Raw genomic sequence first — 16,458 nt, 5'->3', positions numbered from 1 at the left:
AAGCATAACTTAAAAACATAAATTAAATACAACATAATATAATTAAGTAATTAAATGCTAAGAATGATGAAGTCCTGTTATTTATATTGTTTCAAGTAGAGATGATTTTAAAAGAAACTTAAAGCTGCAGTAGGTAACTTTTGTAAATATATATTTTTTACATATTTGTTAAACCTGTCATTATGTCCTGACAGTAGAATATGAGACAGATAATCTGTGAAAAAAAATCAAGCTCCTCTGGCTCCTCCCAGTGGTCTTATTGCCATTTGCAGAAAAACACTGCTCCCGGTAAGAAATCAACCAATCAGAGCTGCGGTCCGTAACTTTGTTTGTGTTCAAAATGTAAAAAATGTATATAATAAGCGAGTACACCATGAATCCATTTTCCAAACCGTGTTTTTAGCTTGTCCTGAATCACTAGGGTGCACCTATAATAAGTCTTTATATTCGGACTATTTTAGATTGCCTCGGAGGCACCGCGGCGGAGTAACCCAGTACCTTTGTAATTCTTCATAGACATAAACAGAGAGAAGTAGTTCCGGCTACGATGTTATTCCGCAATACGCAAGCAGTTCTGTTTATTAACCGCTAGAGTGTCAAAAGTTCCCTACCGCAGCTTTAATTTATATAGCATATGTATATTTATATAAATATATTTATATCCATGTCTCAATACCAAGTACGCAAAGTGAAATACGCAAAGTGAAATGGAACAGTAGCTTACTTAATTGTGTATGCCTACGTCAATGTGTCAATTTACAATGAAATGTGGTGTATAAAACACAAAACATCTTGCTTTTCGTTTTTATTTTAAAACTATTAAACATTAATATGTGGTTTAGGCAACATGTGTGTACTCTGATTATGTTCACTTTATAATAAAATGAAATATGATATAAAACAACCGCCTGTTTTCTTTCTTTCTATTTTAAATTATTGAACAGAGCAGTTGGTATACTTTATCAAAATGCTGAAAAGGAGGCTGCCCAACTGATTTAAATTTGTCATTTTTGGTGCTCAAATATCAAGAGGTTGATTCTCAGTTGGTCAGGCTTTGTACAGCTAGATGCACAAACATAAAATTAATACATTAACACAAACATGACACTTAATTTCTTTGATTCAGTAATCATGCATAGGTTACAATAACTTTATGACTCTGGGAGGAGAGGTGTGATCTTGTACTACTTATCAATAAATGAACAAAACAGAAACCTTCAGTATAGGCAAGTACCTCACCAAACAGATTAAATGTTGGAGAGAAATTTAATACAGGTAGACTTCAAAATTTTTTTAGACAAGAAGTTCAGAATACAGATGAATAAATATTTGATAGTAAAAAAAATGAGATAAGCAATAAATATACAAGAAATGCATACTATATACTGCATATATATATAGCATCTGGAACAGCATGATCCAGATGCTGCCCCGTCAAAAAGCCCATGGATGGAGACATGAAATCGAAGTGCTGGTTACAGTTTATTGGCTTGCATGTGGAGCATCCTACAGGGTTACTTCAAACACCTTCAGCATGCCACTTGCGACAATTTGTAGGACTGTTCACAACATTGTGTAGGAGATGATGAACATCCTCCACGAAGTTATTAATTTCCCATAACCAGAGGAGATGGAGGAGGTGGGGGCTGGCTTTGCTCGCCTTGCTGGTCATGAGGCATTCCGCTATACAGCTGGTGCCACCGATGGGTGCCACAATTATTTTTCCTGCAGAGCTTCAAAAAAGGAAAAGTTACATAAACAAAAACTCTTTCCTTCCATAATACTGCAAAGCAACTGTGATGCCAAGGGCGCATCTATAGATGTCTACATTGAGAATCCAGGCTCTGTACATGATGCCCATGATCTGCGTAGATCACCAATGTACAAACAGGCTCTGTATCCTCGAGCTTGATACTTTCTGTTGGGAGATGATGGATACCTGTGCCTGCAGTATCTTGTTGCAATCATGACACCATACTTCCAGTAAGTAAGAACACATACACATGTAAAGTAAAGTAAATTGTTACTTTCCTGACTCTGAAATATACCACACATTTTCTAAAAGATTTTTCAATAACAGTGTGCCGGGGGGGATTAGCGAAGTCTGCAGCGGGAGAGAGAATCAGGAGATGAACGGTATGTAAGTGATTTGGGCGGAAAAGATCAACACCTGTCTCTTGTTTCAGTAATTGGCGCGGAGAGAGTATAAAACACCAGGAGAGACAGAAGCAGTCGAGAGAGAGATGGACTGCTGACCATCGGAAGGAGTTAACCGGAAGTGTTTGCTGATAAAAGTCTGCGAGTGTCAGAATAAAAGTCACCATTGGTGTTTGTAACAATTACTTTATTTATTGTATTTAAATAAAACCCGAGAAAGGAAGAAGGAGTGCCGCCACCATGCAGAGCTCTTCCTCCAAGCCATTTGCAGAAGTCATTTCATCCCTCGCAGCCCTGCACCAAGAGCAACATCAGGCCCTGCTGGACTTGAGAACTGATCAGGAGCGACGGTTCCATGCCATTCTACAAGCCCAGCAGGAGGACCGCGAGAGGTTTCGGAGCTGGATCGATCGGGAGGTTCGTGCCGAGGCTACGGGACCACCCGCGGTTCCCATTCATCTACTCCTCCACAAAATGAGACCGCAGGATGACCCGGAAGTGTTCCTGGAACTTTTTGAGAAGTCAGCAGAAGCGTGTGGCTGGCCCCGCGACCAATGGCCAGTACGCCTGATCCTCCTGCTCTCGGTCGAGTCCCAGGTGGACGCCCAATAGCTACCAGCGGCGAACCTCCTGGTCTTCGACGACCTGAAGAGGGCCATCATTCAGCGGGTTGGCCGGTCCCCAGAGCAACATCGCCAGCGGTTCCGTTCACTTGACCTGGGGGAATACGGTAGGCCCTTCGAGATGGCCCAGCAGCCATCCCAGCACTCATTATCCATGCTTCATTATCCGTGTTCTCCTCGCTTTCATCTTCTCCCTGGCTTTCCATTTCCTCCTCAATCATATCACCTGCTGTCACACAAATGTTTTGTAGGACTCTGGGACTCCTGCCGCAAGTGGCTACTTGCAACACAATATCCTGAAGCAGTGGCCCTCCGCAACATTTCCACTAAGAGTGTTGTGGACACCCTGTTTCGTCTAATCTCCCGGGTGGGGGTTCCGAAAGAGATCCTCACCGATCAGGGCACGGCGTTTATGTCCCGAACGCTACACAAACTGCGTTAAACAAGCTGCAAAACAAGCATCTTCGAAATGCAGGGGAACAAACACAAACACTTGCACAACTCCGTTGATGCTCTGTAAAAATAAACTCCATCCACTGGTCCCTTAATGCTGTTTTTCTTTTGGTAATCTGTGCAGGGTTGTCTTGCCCTGGCAACCAAAAACACACTCCTTTTGTGACATTTCGCGACGCTCTCGCTCTGATCAGTGAATGTCTGTTGTGCTCTCAGTGCTCTGCTATACGGGAGCGCATGCTCTTCCGGCAGAAGTGCCCTTAGGACCCATATAAAGAAATTCCGCTCCATCTAACGTCACACAGAGCCATGCTCGAAAAAAAAACTTTCCGAAACTTGTGACAAACCGGAAGGAGTATTTTTGGAACAGAAATACTCCTTCAAACGTACAACTTAATTTTTGAAACTTTGTCCATGTTTAGCATGGGAATCCAACTCTTTAACAGTGTAAAAAACTCAGTATGCATGAAATAGCATTTCACCCCCCCTTTAAGAATGTCTTAGTTATGTATGTAACTCTCGTTCACTGAAGGAGGGAGCGGAGATGTCACATTAGTGTCCAACGAATTGGGATCCTCTACCAAAGTGCCATGGAATCTGCCCCTTCCTGTGCTCTGCATGAGCCACCTGTGTCCCTTTTTGGTGTAGGCTGGTGCTTTGTAAAAAGAAGACCAATCAATGTTGTAATAGCACTACCCACTCAGTGAGATTGGATAACAATGGTAGAACATACCCATTCTACTTGAAACAGGGATGCAGCGGAAGCCCCATCCTTCTCAAAGGAAGTCTCAGGAGCAAATACGCATATGAACATCCATTTACATGCATATGGAGAATTGGAGGTGATTGAAACCCTCTTGGAAATAGCAGTCTGCCGGGGAAAAATGGGTTCCCTTTCAGTCGGTCACGTTCGACGTTAAGAATGGGATTTCGCCCGAGAGCCCAATCACCTTCGAGTTGTACAAAACGAGCCAATGGTACACAAAGTACCTTGGTCTGCGGAATTTGCATCGCGAACTCCGCCCCACAGAGCGGGTATATAAGGAGCAGCGCGAGCAACTTGCATTCAAGCTTTCGCTTTGGAGCCGAGCACATCGCTTGCTGCTTTCACCAGAGTGTTTACAAGCGAGTCAGCTGGTGTTGGTGTGGCGGCACGATTCAGTGGTTCATCTGGGTTTTACTGTGACAGCTCCCACGTTCCCCTGAGCGCATCAACACCCCTGAAAGATCTTTATCTTTTCACAAAAGAGTAACGGGTCGATTTGCATCTTTTTAAAGATGTAATTTTGCCCGTGTGTTTCTGGGTGCGGTTTCAAGGGGTGCAGACCACCTTGTCAGTTGATGTACTCAACTGTCGCTGTGTTGTCCGTTGTCCGAACCAGCATATGCCTGCCTTATAAGCACCCTTTGAGATGGTTCAAGTCAAGGCGCACTGCTAACAACTCTAGGCATTTGATATGCGAGTGCAGATGGGGGCCCGTCCATACCCACGACACTGTGTGCCTGCTGTACGTGGCCCCCCAGCTGGTGGTGGAGGCATCCGTGTTAATCACAGTATGCCTGGAGACCTGTTCCAAGGTCACTCCTACCTGGAGAAGCGTAAAATCTGACCATAGGGTAAAGGTTTGGCGACAGGCCGGTGTAACTTTGACCCGTAGAGTGCCGCGCTGCAATGCCCACCTAAAGACTCGGCCATGAAGCCAGAGCTGAAGTGGTTCATATGCAAGAGCTCTAGTAGTGTAAGTGCCGCTGCAGCTGCCGTATGCCCCAGTAGCCTCTGAAATAGTTTCAGTGGGACTGCAATCCTGCCCTTGAACGAATTCAAGCAGGTCAGCACTGACCGCGCACATTCCTCTGTGAGGCATGCTTGTCTGTTCGACTGAATCCAACTCTTAACCGAGAAAAGAGATCCTCTGCATCATGGAGAGTTTTCCCTTTTCCCAGTTGACCCAAAGGCCCAACAGTCTCAGGTGCCGGAGTACCAGATCCCTGTGCTAGCACAAGTGACCTTGAGACTGTGCTAGTATATAAGCCAATCATCAAGATAGTTGAGGATGCAAACACCTTGCTCTTTGAGGGGAAGAAGAGTCACCTCCGCGACTTTCATGAAGACATGGGGAGACAGGGACAGCCAGAAGGGCAGGACCTTGCAATGATATGCCCATCCTTCAAACGACAACAGCAGAAATGGTCTGTGGCACAGAAGAATCGACACATGAAAGTAAGCATCCTTCAGGTCGATTGCTGCAAACCAATTTCGGGAGATAGATGCATCACCTTGAACAGTAGTTGGTGAAGGACCAGGTTCAAAACAGAAGCATTGGAGCTTGTGTCTAGAAAAAGGGGTGTGCCAGATGAAGGCGCGATTCGAGGCTTGTGTTGTTAACATGGAAATCACGTGACTGACGACAAACGAGGCCTTGGTTTGTGTGGACACGTCATCAGGTTCGGTCTGAGTGTCGTTTCCGGATAAATGGGGTTCGAAACTCACGCCACCTTGTGAGTGTTGTCAGGAGTAGATGAATCAGTTGTAGTAGAGTCAGAGAGTCAGAGTTAGAGTTAGATAGTTGTGTCGTCATCGTTATTGTGTCATATATGTGTTAGGGCTGTATATTATTAGATTATATCAGGTTATATTAGTTATAGTATATTGTTATTATTAGTAGTTATATTATAGTATTGTTATATTAATTAGATAAGATTTTTGGATTGCTTTGGTTTTTTGGATTTGGACTGGACTGCTTTTTGATTTGGATTGCCCATTTGGATTTGTTTGCTTTTTGTGACCTCTTCCTTTTTCCTTGTAATGGAGCCAGCAAGAAAGAGGAAATCCTCCCCTGTCTGGGAGTTTTTATAAATGGTGGGTCACAATAAGGTATGTGTATTATTATTGTTTTACTGTCTTGATCTAATAATAATACTCACTATAAGGCTGTATTATATGTCATGTCTATTCGTTTATGTTTCTAGGTGAAATGCTTGCTGTCCCTAAAGGAGCTGACATACAACAATAACACCTCCTCCATGCTCAGGCATCATCGAGCACTGCACGAGCATCCACAGACTACAAACAATCTTTATCAATCAAATCAAATCAATATTTATCCGAAGTGAATCTCACAAGATCTGAGGATCCACTAGTATATTGGGCTCAACATAACCATCTGTATCCTCATTTATACCAGCTGGCACTGACATTTTTATGTTCCCCTGCATCCTCTGTTCCATGCGAAAGGATCTTTTCCTAGGCTGGAGAGGTTATGTCCAAAAGGAGGAATTATCTAAGCACCAACACACTTGAAAAAATTCTGTTCCTCAATAAAAATAATGTGTGATCCTTCCTTCACCCACACCCTTTGATACCCAGGCAATGGATAAATGTCTGCTCAGGTCATTGATTCAGTATTAATTTATTGGTCTGCCATTTCTTTGCACAGTAGTTGGGTGTCACCAGTGAGCAATAATGAATGAAGCTTCGAGTAATGAACCTTTTGGTGAAGCAATGGGCTGCGAGGTCTCAGTGGTTCAGAAAGCCTCATTTTGCCATCACTAACACAGGTCCAAGATGGTCGTATCCCACTGCCTCTTGGGTACATTGAAGTAGGGGCTGTAAAACCCCATCATATCAGCTGGAGAGACCTGCTGTATCGCATCCTTAACCTCCAGGAGAGGAAGTGGGGCCTTCACCATCCTCCAAAGAGCAACTTCCTCCCTCTCTGGGTTGCCCATCCTGCGGCCTCTTGCTCTTCCTCTCATCACCAGGTATGACAGGGGTCAGGATGGGTGGGGTGACCTGCCTACACCCAGCTCCATGGTGACGCTTGCTAGAGGCTTCTGCGCATGCAGCGTGGGAGTGGGGCAGAAGCAGGGGGGCGCAGATGGGTTGAGACAGCAGCTGCCCGCCGGGCCAGGGTGTGACGAACCACCTCAATCTGCTTCTGTGCAACCATGAGCTTCTGGGCCAGGCTCTCGACTGCATTACTAAAGAAGCTGGTCTGGGACACAGGGGAGTTAAGAAACCAAAGTTTGTCAGCATCCATCATATCAACCAGACACTTTTGGCGCTCAATGACCACCCTATTGGACATCCCACAGCCCAGAGACCCCGCAGTGACCTTCGTCAGTAGCGACACAGAGTTCTCTGAGAAATTATGGGTCATGACCACCCTTGTGCAGGTCCTTCAGTGCCTTCAGGAAGCAGCTTCTCAACAGGCCATATAAGCAATGCCGGTCAGGCCAGACGAGTATCAACAGACCCAGGAGGGGAGGCACAGTTTGCCCTGCCGGGTGGAGGCGGTATTAGGACACAACTGCATCGCAACTGACTGCTCTACCGGGGGGACCACCATATACCCCCTCACTACACTAGGGTTAGGACGCGTCCTTGCCAGGATTTTTATATTGCCTAAAATATCCAGATTTTGTCTGTTTGTGCTGTGTAGATTGATCATGTATGACATTGAATCAAAAGAGCCAGAGCAGAGCAGAGCAGACGGCTCCTTATGCATTAAAATCACTCTCTTGGTACTTTGGTGTCATACAATGATCAGTGCACAGCGACGCTTCAAGTTGAATGAACGAACAAACACCTAACATGTACGTGTTTTTTTCCATTGCTTTGATCGTTCTCTGTAGATCTCACTTTCTCACACGCCACAAATGGTTGATTATGTACCATACCTGTATGTTATTGGTCAAACTACTTTGGATGTTTTAGGCAATATAGAAATCCTGGCATGGACGCGTCCTGGGGAAATGGCTCATATGGTCACCCCACGCTACACCACCATTGAGGGCGGTGAGGGAGGAGAGCCCACAGGCAGGTTTCTGGCAGTAAGAGGTGCCATCCACGGCAAGCTCATCATGCAGTTCCGGGAAGAAAGGCAACAGGGCGGGCCGCTTAGAACCAGTGCGGGCCACCCAGAGAAACCAATAATCCAGCCTGGAAGGCTCAGGACGCGGTAGAGATTTCCACTCGAGCCCAACCTTATTTTATTTTTATTATTATTATTATTATTATATATATATATATTTTTAGATTCTTATTCTTTACTCAGGCTGTGTCTTTCCTTTGGTCTGACAATGCTTTTGGATTATTTTGTTGGGCTGAGGTGCTTGTTTTCAGTCAGTTGTCTCATGTATTATATTCAGCACCTTGCCAATGTGCCAGACCTTTCTTAGGGCTGAGGTGCATTATATAAGGACTGGATCAACACTTGATTAATGCACCTGGATGCCACATTCACACTATCCTGACCTGCTCCACACCTGTCTGCACACTTCTCTACAGAAGCTGATATAATTCAAAATGCATAGGGCTATCTGACACAGATGTTTCAACCTTCTCATTTGCTCTCCACTTCCTCCATTTTCATATTACCAACAGTGTCAGGCTCCATATCCATCATTTCACCTTTATTGGTCACAATCAATGTTCAGCTAAAGTGTAAATTTTAATAACAGGTAGATCTTATATAAAACATACATAAAAAAATAGCAATTAGTTATTTGATATTTTATAATTTGTTTAATAACATTAGGTAATTATGAATGAATAAATAGCAAAATAGAGGAAAATTTCAGATGCCTTGGTCTCTGCAAAGATGTCATTTTGAATGGTCTCAAAATTATTCTCTGAGAATGGAAAGACAAACACTTGAGGATAATTGCTAAAAGCTACGAAAGTATTGCTTGAAAAAAAATTGCTTCAGAATTTAACCATCACCTTTGTGTCCCAGTCTCTAAAAAAAACATCTGTACACTGTGAGCTTCACAAACTGCAATTTAAGGTATGGGATGCCATTCAGGAAGCTATTTGTTTCTACAATCAGCACAAATTTTGTCGCATGCGAACTCACAGTAAAAATCTCAGGCTTCGAATGAGTGCTCCTTGTCCTCTAAACCCCATCCTGCCTGGAGTGTTTCTCCCACTTATGCTGTGCCATGTGCTTATCAGCCTAATGTTCTGCCTACCCAGTGTACATAAACGCCTGTATAACCACTTTGTAAATGTGTTTATATTTGTGCTTATATTTGTGCACAATAGACATTTTTGGTGCTTTGGACACAATAGCTTATGAAAATGTGCATCAGGCATGCGTTCACGCTGGAGGCTAGAAAGGCAGTGAATTCTTAAAATATTCAGAACAGAAAATAATAACACCAATATAATTATGCAATATGACTTCATTTATTACTTCTTCTGAAATAATATTGTCCAGTAGTATCTTTTTTGCTTTCCTTCAGCAACATGAGGAATTTATTTATGTATAAAACATTACATGAAAATATTCAATGAAATAAAATAAAAAAACTAACATTTTTTTTTCTTTGTTAAATAATAATAGTTATTTTTGGAGCAATATAGGAAAAATTACAAAGACATCAAAATATATTATAGCTTTTGATGGTGTTCCATATGTATTAAAGGGCACATATTATTCCCCATTTCACAAGATAAAATATTGGTCTTGGGTGTCCCCAGAATGTGTCTGTGAAGTTTCAGCCCAAAATACCCAACAGATCATTTATTATAACAGCTGGAAAATGCCATTTTGGGGGTGTGTCTAAAAAAAAGAGCTGTTATGGAGTCTATAGCTTTAAATGCAAATGAGCTACATATTGCTGCCTGTCTCCAGAAGAGGGGGTCATGTATACATCTCTCTGCATTGCATATCTACAGCAATAAACATCAGGTAGAAGCAACATAACTGAGAGCGAGAGAACTATATTGACATGACATTCAAAAAGTTTGGAGTGATACACGTATTTAGATAGATTTTGAGGCACATTACCTTGAAAAATGTAAGTAATGCGCAGCTTCCTCAGCAGCTCAGATGTTGGGAGAAAATTAAGCCTATAATATTCAGTCTGACAAACAAACACAGACCAAAATGGAGGACAGCGAACAACTGCTGAGGGCAGGAACTATAGCAATACAGGGCTGACATTCAACCCTCATGTCCCTGCATGAGAATCAAAACAGCAGGCCTAGTGAGACTGACTTGGTTTAAAGTCAATTAAAATGTGAGGAGTGGGTGGATTTTTATCATTATAGGGTGGTTGTGTTTACGCACTGCTAACACATATTTATGCCCAAACAAATTTGGATTTTGCATAATAGGTGCCCTTTAAACCATGTAAACATGAAAAGGAATTGTAACATTAATTTACAGTTGACTTAAGTATAAGCAGAGACACATAGAAGTCCAATATAATACTTATATATTCTAGATTCTAGAATATATATTACCTTTGAGGTTATGAAAGACTCTTGCTCTTTGTTCATGCATGCTTATTATTCAGACAGGTAATAAGCCTTTTTTTCAGAGCAAGGGACAAACCACAATATCGGACAATGAAATGACCTTTACTTCAATAATGAAGTTGGATGAACCTTCAACCTGCTTTCAGATAATTGTTGAAACATACCATAAAAGACTCAGTCTGTCAATTTTTAATGAGTAAATGAGAATTAAATCTGTATGCACAAGAGTGCTTGTGTGTGTGTGTAACCCTCTGCACACTTTGGTTTATTTGCATTAAATGTTAATTTCTTCAATTTGAACCACACAGTCTATGCAAGTATAAAAAAGTGCACATATTTAAATCAATACTGCATGAGAAAGAGTGCGTTGTGGGTTTAGGATCTGCAAAAGATTACTTGATTTAAAGCAAGTTGTTACTGAGAAGTTAACAAGGATGCAGACAATATATAACATTTATAAGCAAGAGTTGAATAAAAAATTGTTTAAAGGTGCGTCTGTTTTTGGCTCCGACTGTGAAAATAGTTTTTAAACATAGTCACTAGAGTCACTATTCATAGTCACTAACATAGTCACATAGCCACTTTCTAGGATCAGTTGAGAAAACTGATTTTGATAGTGAAAAACCCAAACGAAGCTGTCAAATGAATGATTCAGTGATTCACTTGTTAAGACAGTAAACATGAAGGTCCACCCAAACCAGTCTTACAGGAAAAAAATAACTGCAAAAGGAATCACCGATTATTCCTATCAATAATGCACAAACTCCCGATACTTTTGGAATTTTATATCAGCAATCTTGGAACCTGTTTCGCAGCCATCGAGGAACCATTTTTGGTTCCCCATTCCTCAACAATATTTCAGTGTTTTATTCTTAGTGTGAAGAACATTTTCAAAATCTAAAGAACTTTTATTGAATATAAATAACCTTTTGTGGAATGGAAACATTCCATGAATGGTAAAAGTTATGCTAATAAAGAAACTTTATTTTAAAGGGTGCAGGTTCAAGGATGAAACTAACTAACCATTGTATAAAAAATCAAAGGTGACAGAACACTCTAGAGAATGTGAAAACTAAGTAGTTCCTATGCAAAAATGGATAATTTTACTGTAACATTTCCTTGACTCTTCTGTACTTGATTAACAATGTACGGATTGATTAAGTTTTCTCTTTGAACAGACCCAAATAGTGTGCATATGTCTCGGGGCAGTCTCTATACCCAGTGGAAATGTGAAGGGAAGTAATGTTAATTTAAATTTATTCTTCTCTTTATTGCTGTAAGGGTGACTTCTCTTTTATGAGATTTCTGGAAATTAACTTTCTCTGCCCTCTCTGAATGAGGGCAAGAGGAGCGTTCTTATACAGGAAATAAGAATCAGAACAAAGGCTAGTTGGCCACCTATACAATATTTCCAGTTTATAAAAGCACCCATTCTTTTCGCAGGTAATCTTTCAATAGTCTACCTGAAGATGGCAGTTCAAAAGTCTGTCATTCAAATTCTCAGTTGTCTGCAATTGCTCTCTAAACAAGTTTGCAGGTTGTCTATACCTGAGTGTGTTTGGGAAGGAGGGGTTGTGTGTTTGTTTATACATGGCAGGATTTAATGAGAAGAGACAGAGGAGAGCCGTATTTGTTGCAGTGTTCATGTGCCAGACAGCTCAGTTCCCTGTAGCAGGGAAATGGGGCCATCTCGGGCCGGAGCTCAGATCTGTCTTCAACGCCCTCTGAAGCTGAATTGAGCTTGACTTCTGCCACGGCACTTTCTCCTGTCTCCAGGTCTGGGTGGGTAGGAGAGACCTTGAGGTCACTAAGAAATTAATTTCCCTTGCAGCTGCAGTGCTGACACTTTCTCTTAAATACAAAGCCTCAGTGAAATCAATTACTGTCATGTTAATGCTTAGAAGATATATTTTAATAAGGAGAGCACGCTGTACTCATTGCATAATCAATTGTGGCGATTATTCTGTGTGCCAATGTGGAGACCTTCTGTGGGCTTCATCATAATAATGAAGTGCAATGCAAAGACCACATCATACCTCAGAGAGTAAATTACAATTTAGTATGGGTATCCAATTAATTAAAGCATTATAAGTGTGAGAAAGAGCTGCAATTTGTCCCATGTGGCAAAAAAAAACAAAAAAAACAAAAACATAATTTATTTACATAAATTAACTTAATAATGTAAATAATAATTGAATAATGTAAATTACATTATAATTTACTTTCAGACTATAAGTACATTAGCCTAGACTAATCTCATTATGATAAAATAATTGATATATTAAATTACACAATAATTAAGTAATCCGTTCAGATTAAATAAAAAAAAATTATATGAATATAAATACAATTTATTATATGCTTAACAATACATGCCTGATAGACCATTCACCCAATGCCCCATTTGGATTTATTTTAAATTAATTTAAATTAAAGTATGTTCTCAACGGCTAGCTTGGTGGTCTCAGATTGTTTAACGTACTGTAGGGTCACAAACTCTTTTTCAGCATGGTCAGTGAAACCAGTTTTTCTAATACAGTATATACATATTTTTGAAGTGTGTGCCTGTGGAATGCTAAATGAACTGGCCATAAATAATGTAAATAACTATTTTTTCTAACCTGAGCCACAAATTACCTTTCAAGCTATTTATTGAAACATATCTTGACATTTTACTGGTCACACAAATTCTGTAAAAGTGAGACATCAGGTAAAGTGGGACAAATAGTTTCATGAAACAAACTATTATTATATATATAAAAAAAAGGTGACATATAATTAAATTCTTACTTTTTCAATGTTTAAATGCTATAATCGTGTCTCTGGTGCATCTACCAACCCAGAAAACATGAAAAAGAACAACCTAATAATTTTTTTTCTCTGCAAGCTTGTTAAAAAAACGAGCCACTCAGATTTTCATAATTTTTTTTCCCAACTGTTTACCTTCACAGACATAACTGACTGTTTTTGTAACTTGTGTGTTTTTAACATAAACGTGTGTCATTTGCCAGTTTAAGCACAATAAGACATGAAAGAGAACTTGGTTTAGTACTCACATGCCTATGTGTGTGCCTCAGAAATGTGCACTCAGAAAACCCAGTATCAGAAGTTTAAAATAAAATGGTTTAACATGATAATCAACGCCAAACAGATGTTTTTTTTTTTTTTAGCAGAGTATCTGGGGAACAAGCGGTATAGCTTTATTCTGGAAAAGTGGGCGGGGAGCAGCAGCTCCTTTGCATTTAAAGAACAAAAACAGTATTTCTGCTTCCACTCAAATTAGGCATTTTCAAACTGATATAGGCCTAATAAAAGATCTGTGGGGTATTTGGTGCTGAAACTTCACAGACACATTCTGTGGACACCTGAGACAGGCACATGCACACATAGACATCAGAGGGGGCTTGATCACCTGCACTTTTTCTTCCTCGAGAGAAAGTGCCTTTTTTCTGTAGTTTTTTCTTTTATTTATTTATTTTTAAATAAATTAATATGTAGGTGTGTGTGTGTGTGTTTCTGTTTGTGCACAGCTTTCCTGTCCAACAAATAACAAATCTAAATATCAGGTCAGGTCAGGTCAGTCAGTGTTAAGACTGTCCAGTTCGGATGTCTTTCTCCCCTCCGCACAGGTGCAGAACAGCAATGAAACACACATTGATCAGCTGCGCATCACATCACAGACAGAGAACTGCAGAAGTGATGCACTCCCTCCCTTTCCAGTTGTGTTTGTCTTGCTGTGGAAGTGAGGCTAAACTACCCGTGCCTCAAATTTACAGCTAATTATTCAATTATTCATTTAATTTGTCAAGCTAACATCCATGACTCATGAGACCTACCATGTAAATTAGCTAAAGTTTAGCTAACTCGCTTAGACCAGTTTGAGTTCTTTCACTGCTTGATTCATTTCATTGAAATGCATTTAGAATGATCACAAACTTCAATATTTGGGTTCAGAAATGTATATATTTGTATCATGTCATAGTTAATCAGTATCACATGTTTTTTTTTTTTCACCAAAAAGCAAAAGCAGCATGGTTACAAATCTGACTTAGATATTTATAAAGCAGTTAAATAAACAAGAATTTTATATTAAGACACTTATGTTTTAGACACAGCATTGACTGATTTGCTCTATTTCAGCTCTGATTCCAGTTTGCATCTCTGAGCCACATGATGCTGTTTTGTTCCTGGATGAATAAATCATTTAATGACTTGCAATGACTCACTCATTAACAGTGACTTGTTGCCACCTACTGACAGTTTTAATTTCACATTTAAAGTATCTTGATTTTTTTTTATATATATAGTTTCAGATATCAGTATTCAACATTTTATGTTTCAAATATCAAAACAGTTTTAATGCATTTGTAACTGCAGGTTAAATGCATTCATGTCCTGCATCAAACAGTGTGTAAATGCATCTACAGTAAATGCTACATCTAATGAAGCTTCTGTGCTTTCTCTGCATTGCAAAGATTAATTTTGTCAAGACTGATTCATTTTGCTTGGTAACAGCCAAAAAGACTTATAATTCTAATTGACTGATTAAATTTAAGAATTTGACTGAAAAGATGATGCATACTTTTAGAAAAAAATGCCCATAAAATGTAAATAATCCAATTTAAACGCATTGGAAAATATTAATTTCTATCAGTTCTGTGAACTGATTACCACACTAAATATGCAGAATATCAAAAACTTTGGGAGTCAGCTGTCCACAGTAGTCCTTAAGATATCAGCACAACAACACACTAAGTTAAATATTTTATACTTATCGTTATCGATAAAATTCCAGAAAATACTGAGATATGTTTTTTTTTTGGTCAATATCGCACACCCGATTAAAAACAAAAAACAAAAAAACAAATATGAGAAGTGCCCTTTTTTCCACTTGAACCCCTGCCCCTCAAAATATCTGTACACGTCCCTGACCTGAGACTCATTTTGCACATTGTAAAAAGGGGCATAATAGGTCTTCTGTAAAAAGAACATTTCTTAGAATTGCAGTAAATGTTTTGTGTTGGCTAACCTGACAAAAAAAAAGCCATGAATTATCATGAAATATTATTTCATTTATACAATTGCATTGCATTTAGGAGGATTGTGGCATCACAGAAAATGGCAGAGAGACAAATCAGTCAGGAGAATAAAAGATTTCCTGTAGATTTAGTTCTTGAGGTCTATCTTACACAAACTGTAGATTTGCTAAACATAAACTATTTGTGAGCCTGGACCACAAAACCTGTCTTAAGTCGCTAGGGTATATTTATAGCAATAGCCAAAAGTACATTTATGGGACAAAATTATAGATTTTTCTATTAGGGTATTATGTAAAAATCAAATTCCATGAAGATATTTTGTAAATTTCCTTCTGTAAATATATGAAAACTTAATTTTTGATTAGTAATATGTGTTGCTAATGACTTCATTTGGACAACTTTAAAGGGAATTTTCTCAATATTTCGATTTTTTTTTTGCACCCTCATATAATCAAATAGTTGTATCTGAGCCAAATATTGTCCTATCCTAGCAAACCTTTGTTCCATTTTTAGATATATAAATCTATAAATTTGATACTTAAAGGGTTAGTTCACCCAGATAGCAAAATTATGTAATTAATAACTTACCCTCATGTTGTTTCAAACCCGTAAGACCTCCGTTTATCTTTGGAACACAGTTTAAGATATTTTAGATTTAGTCCGAGAGCTCTCAGTCCCTCAATTGAAGCTGTGTGTGCTGTCTACTGTCCATGTCCAGAAAGGTAAGAAAAACCTCATCAAAGTAGTCCATGTGACATCAGAGGGTTGGTTAGAATTTCTTCGGCTTGATGTTAAACTTCAGTTCTCTCTTCACAGCAGTTCAGTCAGTGTACTGTTTGAGTACATGAATTACTCCGGGATATTGGTTTGTTTGATCTCAGAGGGAGTGTCAGCCACATTAAAAAAGTTAACAGCTTAA

This window comes from Carassius gibelio, chromosome B18 (assembly GCF_023724105.1).
Source record: "Carassius gibelio isolate Cgi1373 ecotype wild population from Czech Republic chromosome B18, carGib1.2-hapl.c, whole genome shotgun sequence".
Taxonomy (NCBI): domain Eukaryota; kingdom Metazoa; phylum Chordata; class Actinopteri; order Cypriniformes; family Cyprinidae; genus Carassius; species Carassius gibelio.
The sequence above is the reverse complement of the archived record's forward strand: the minus strand, read 5'-3'. Positions refer to the sequence as shown.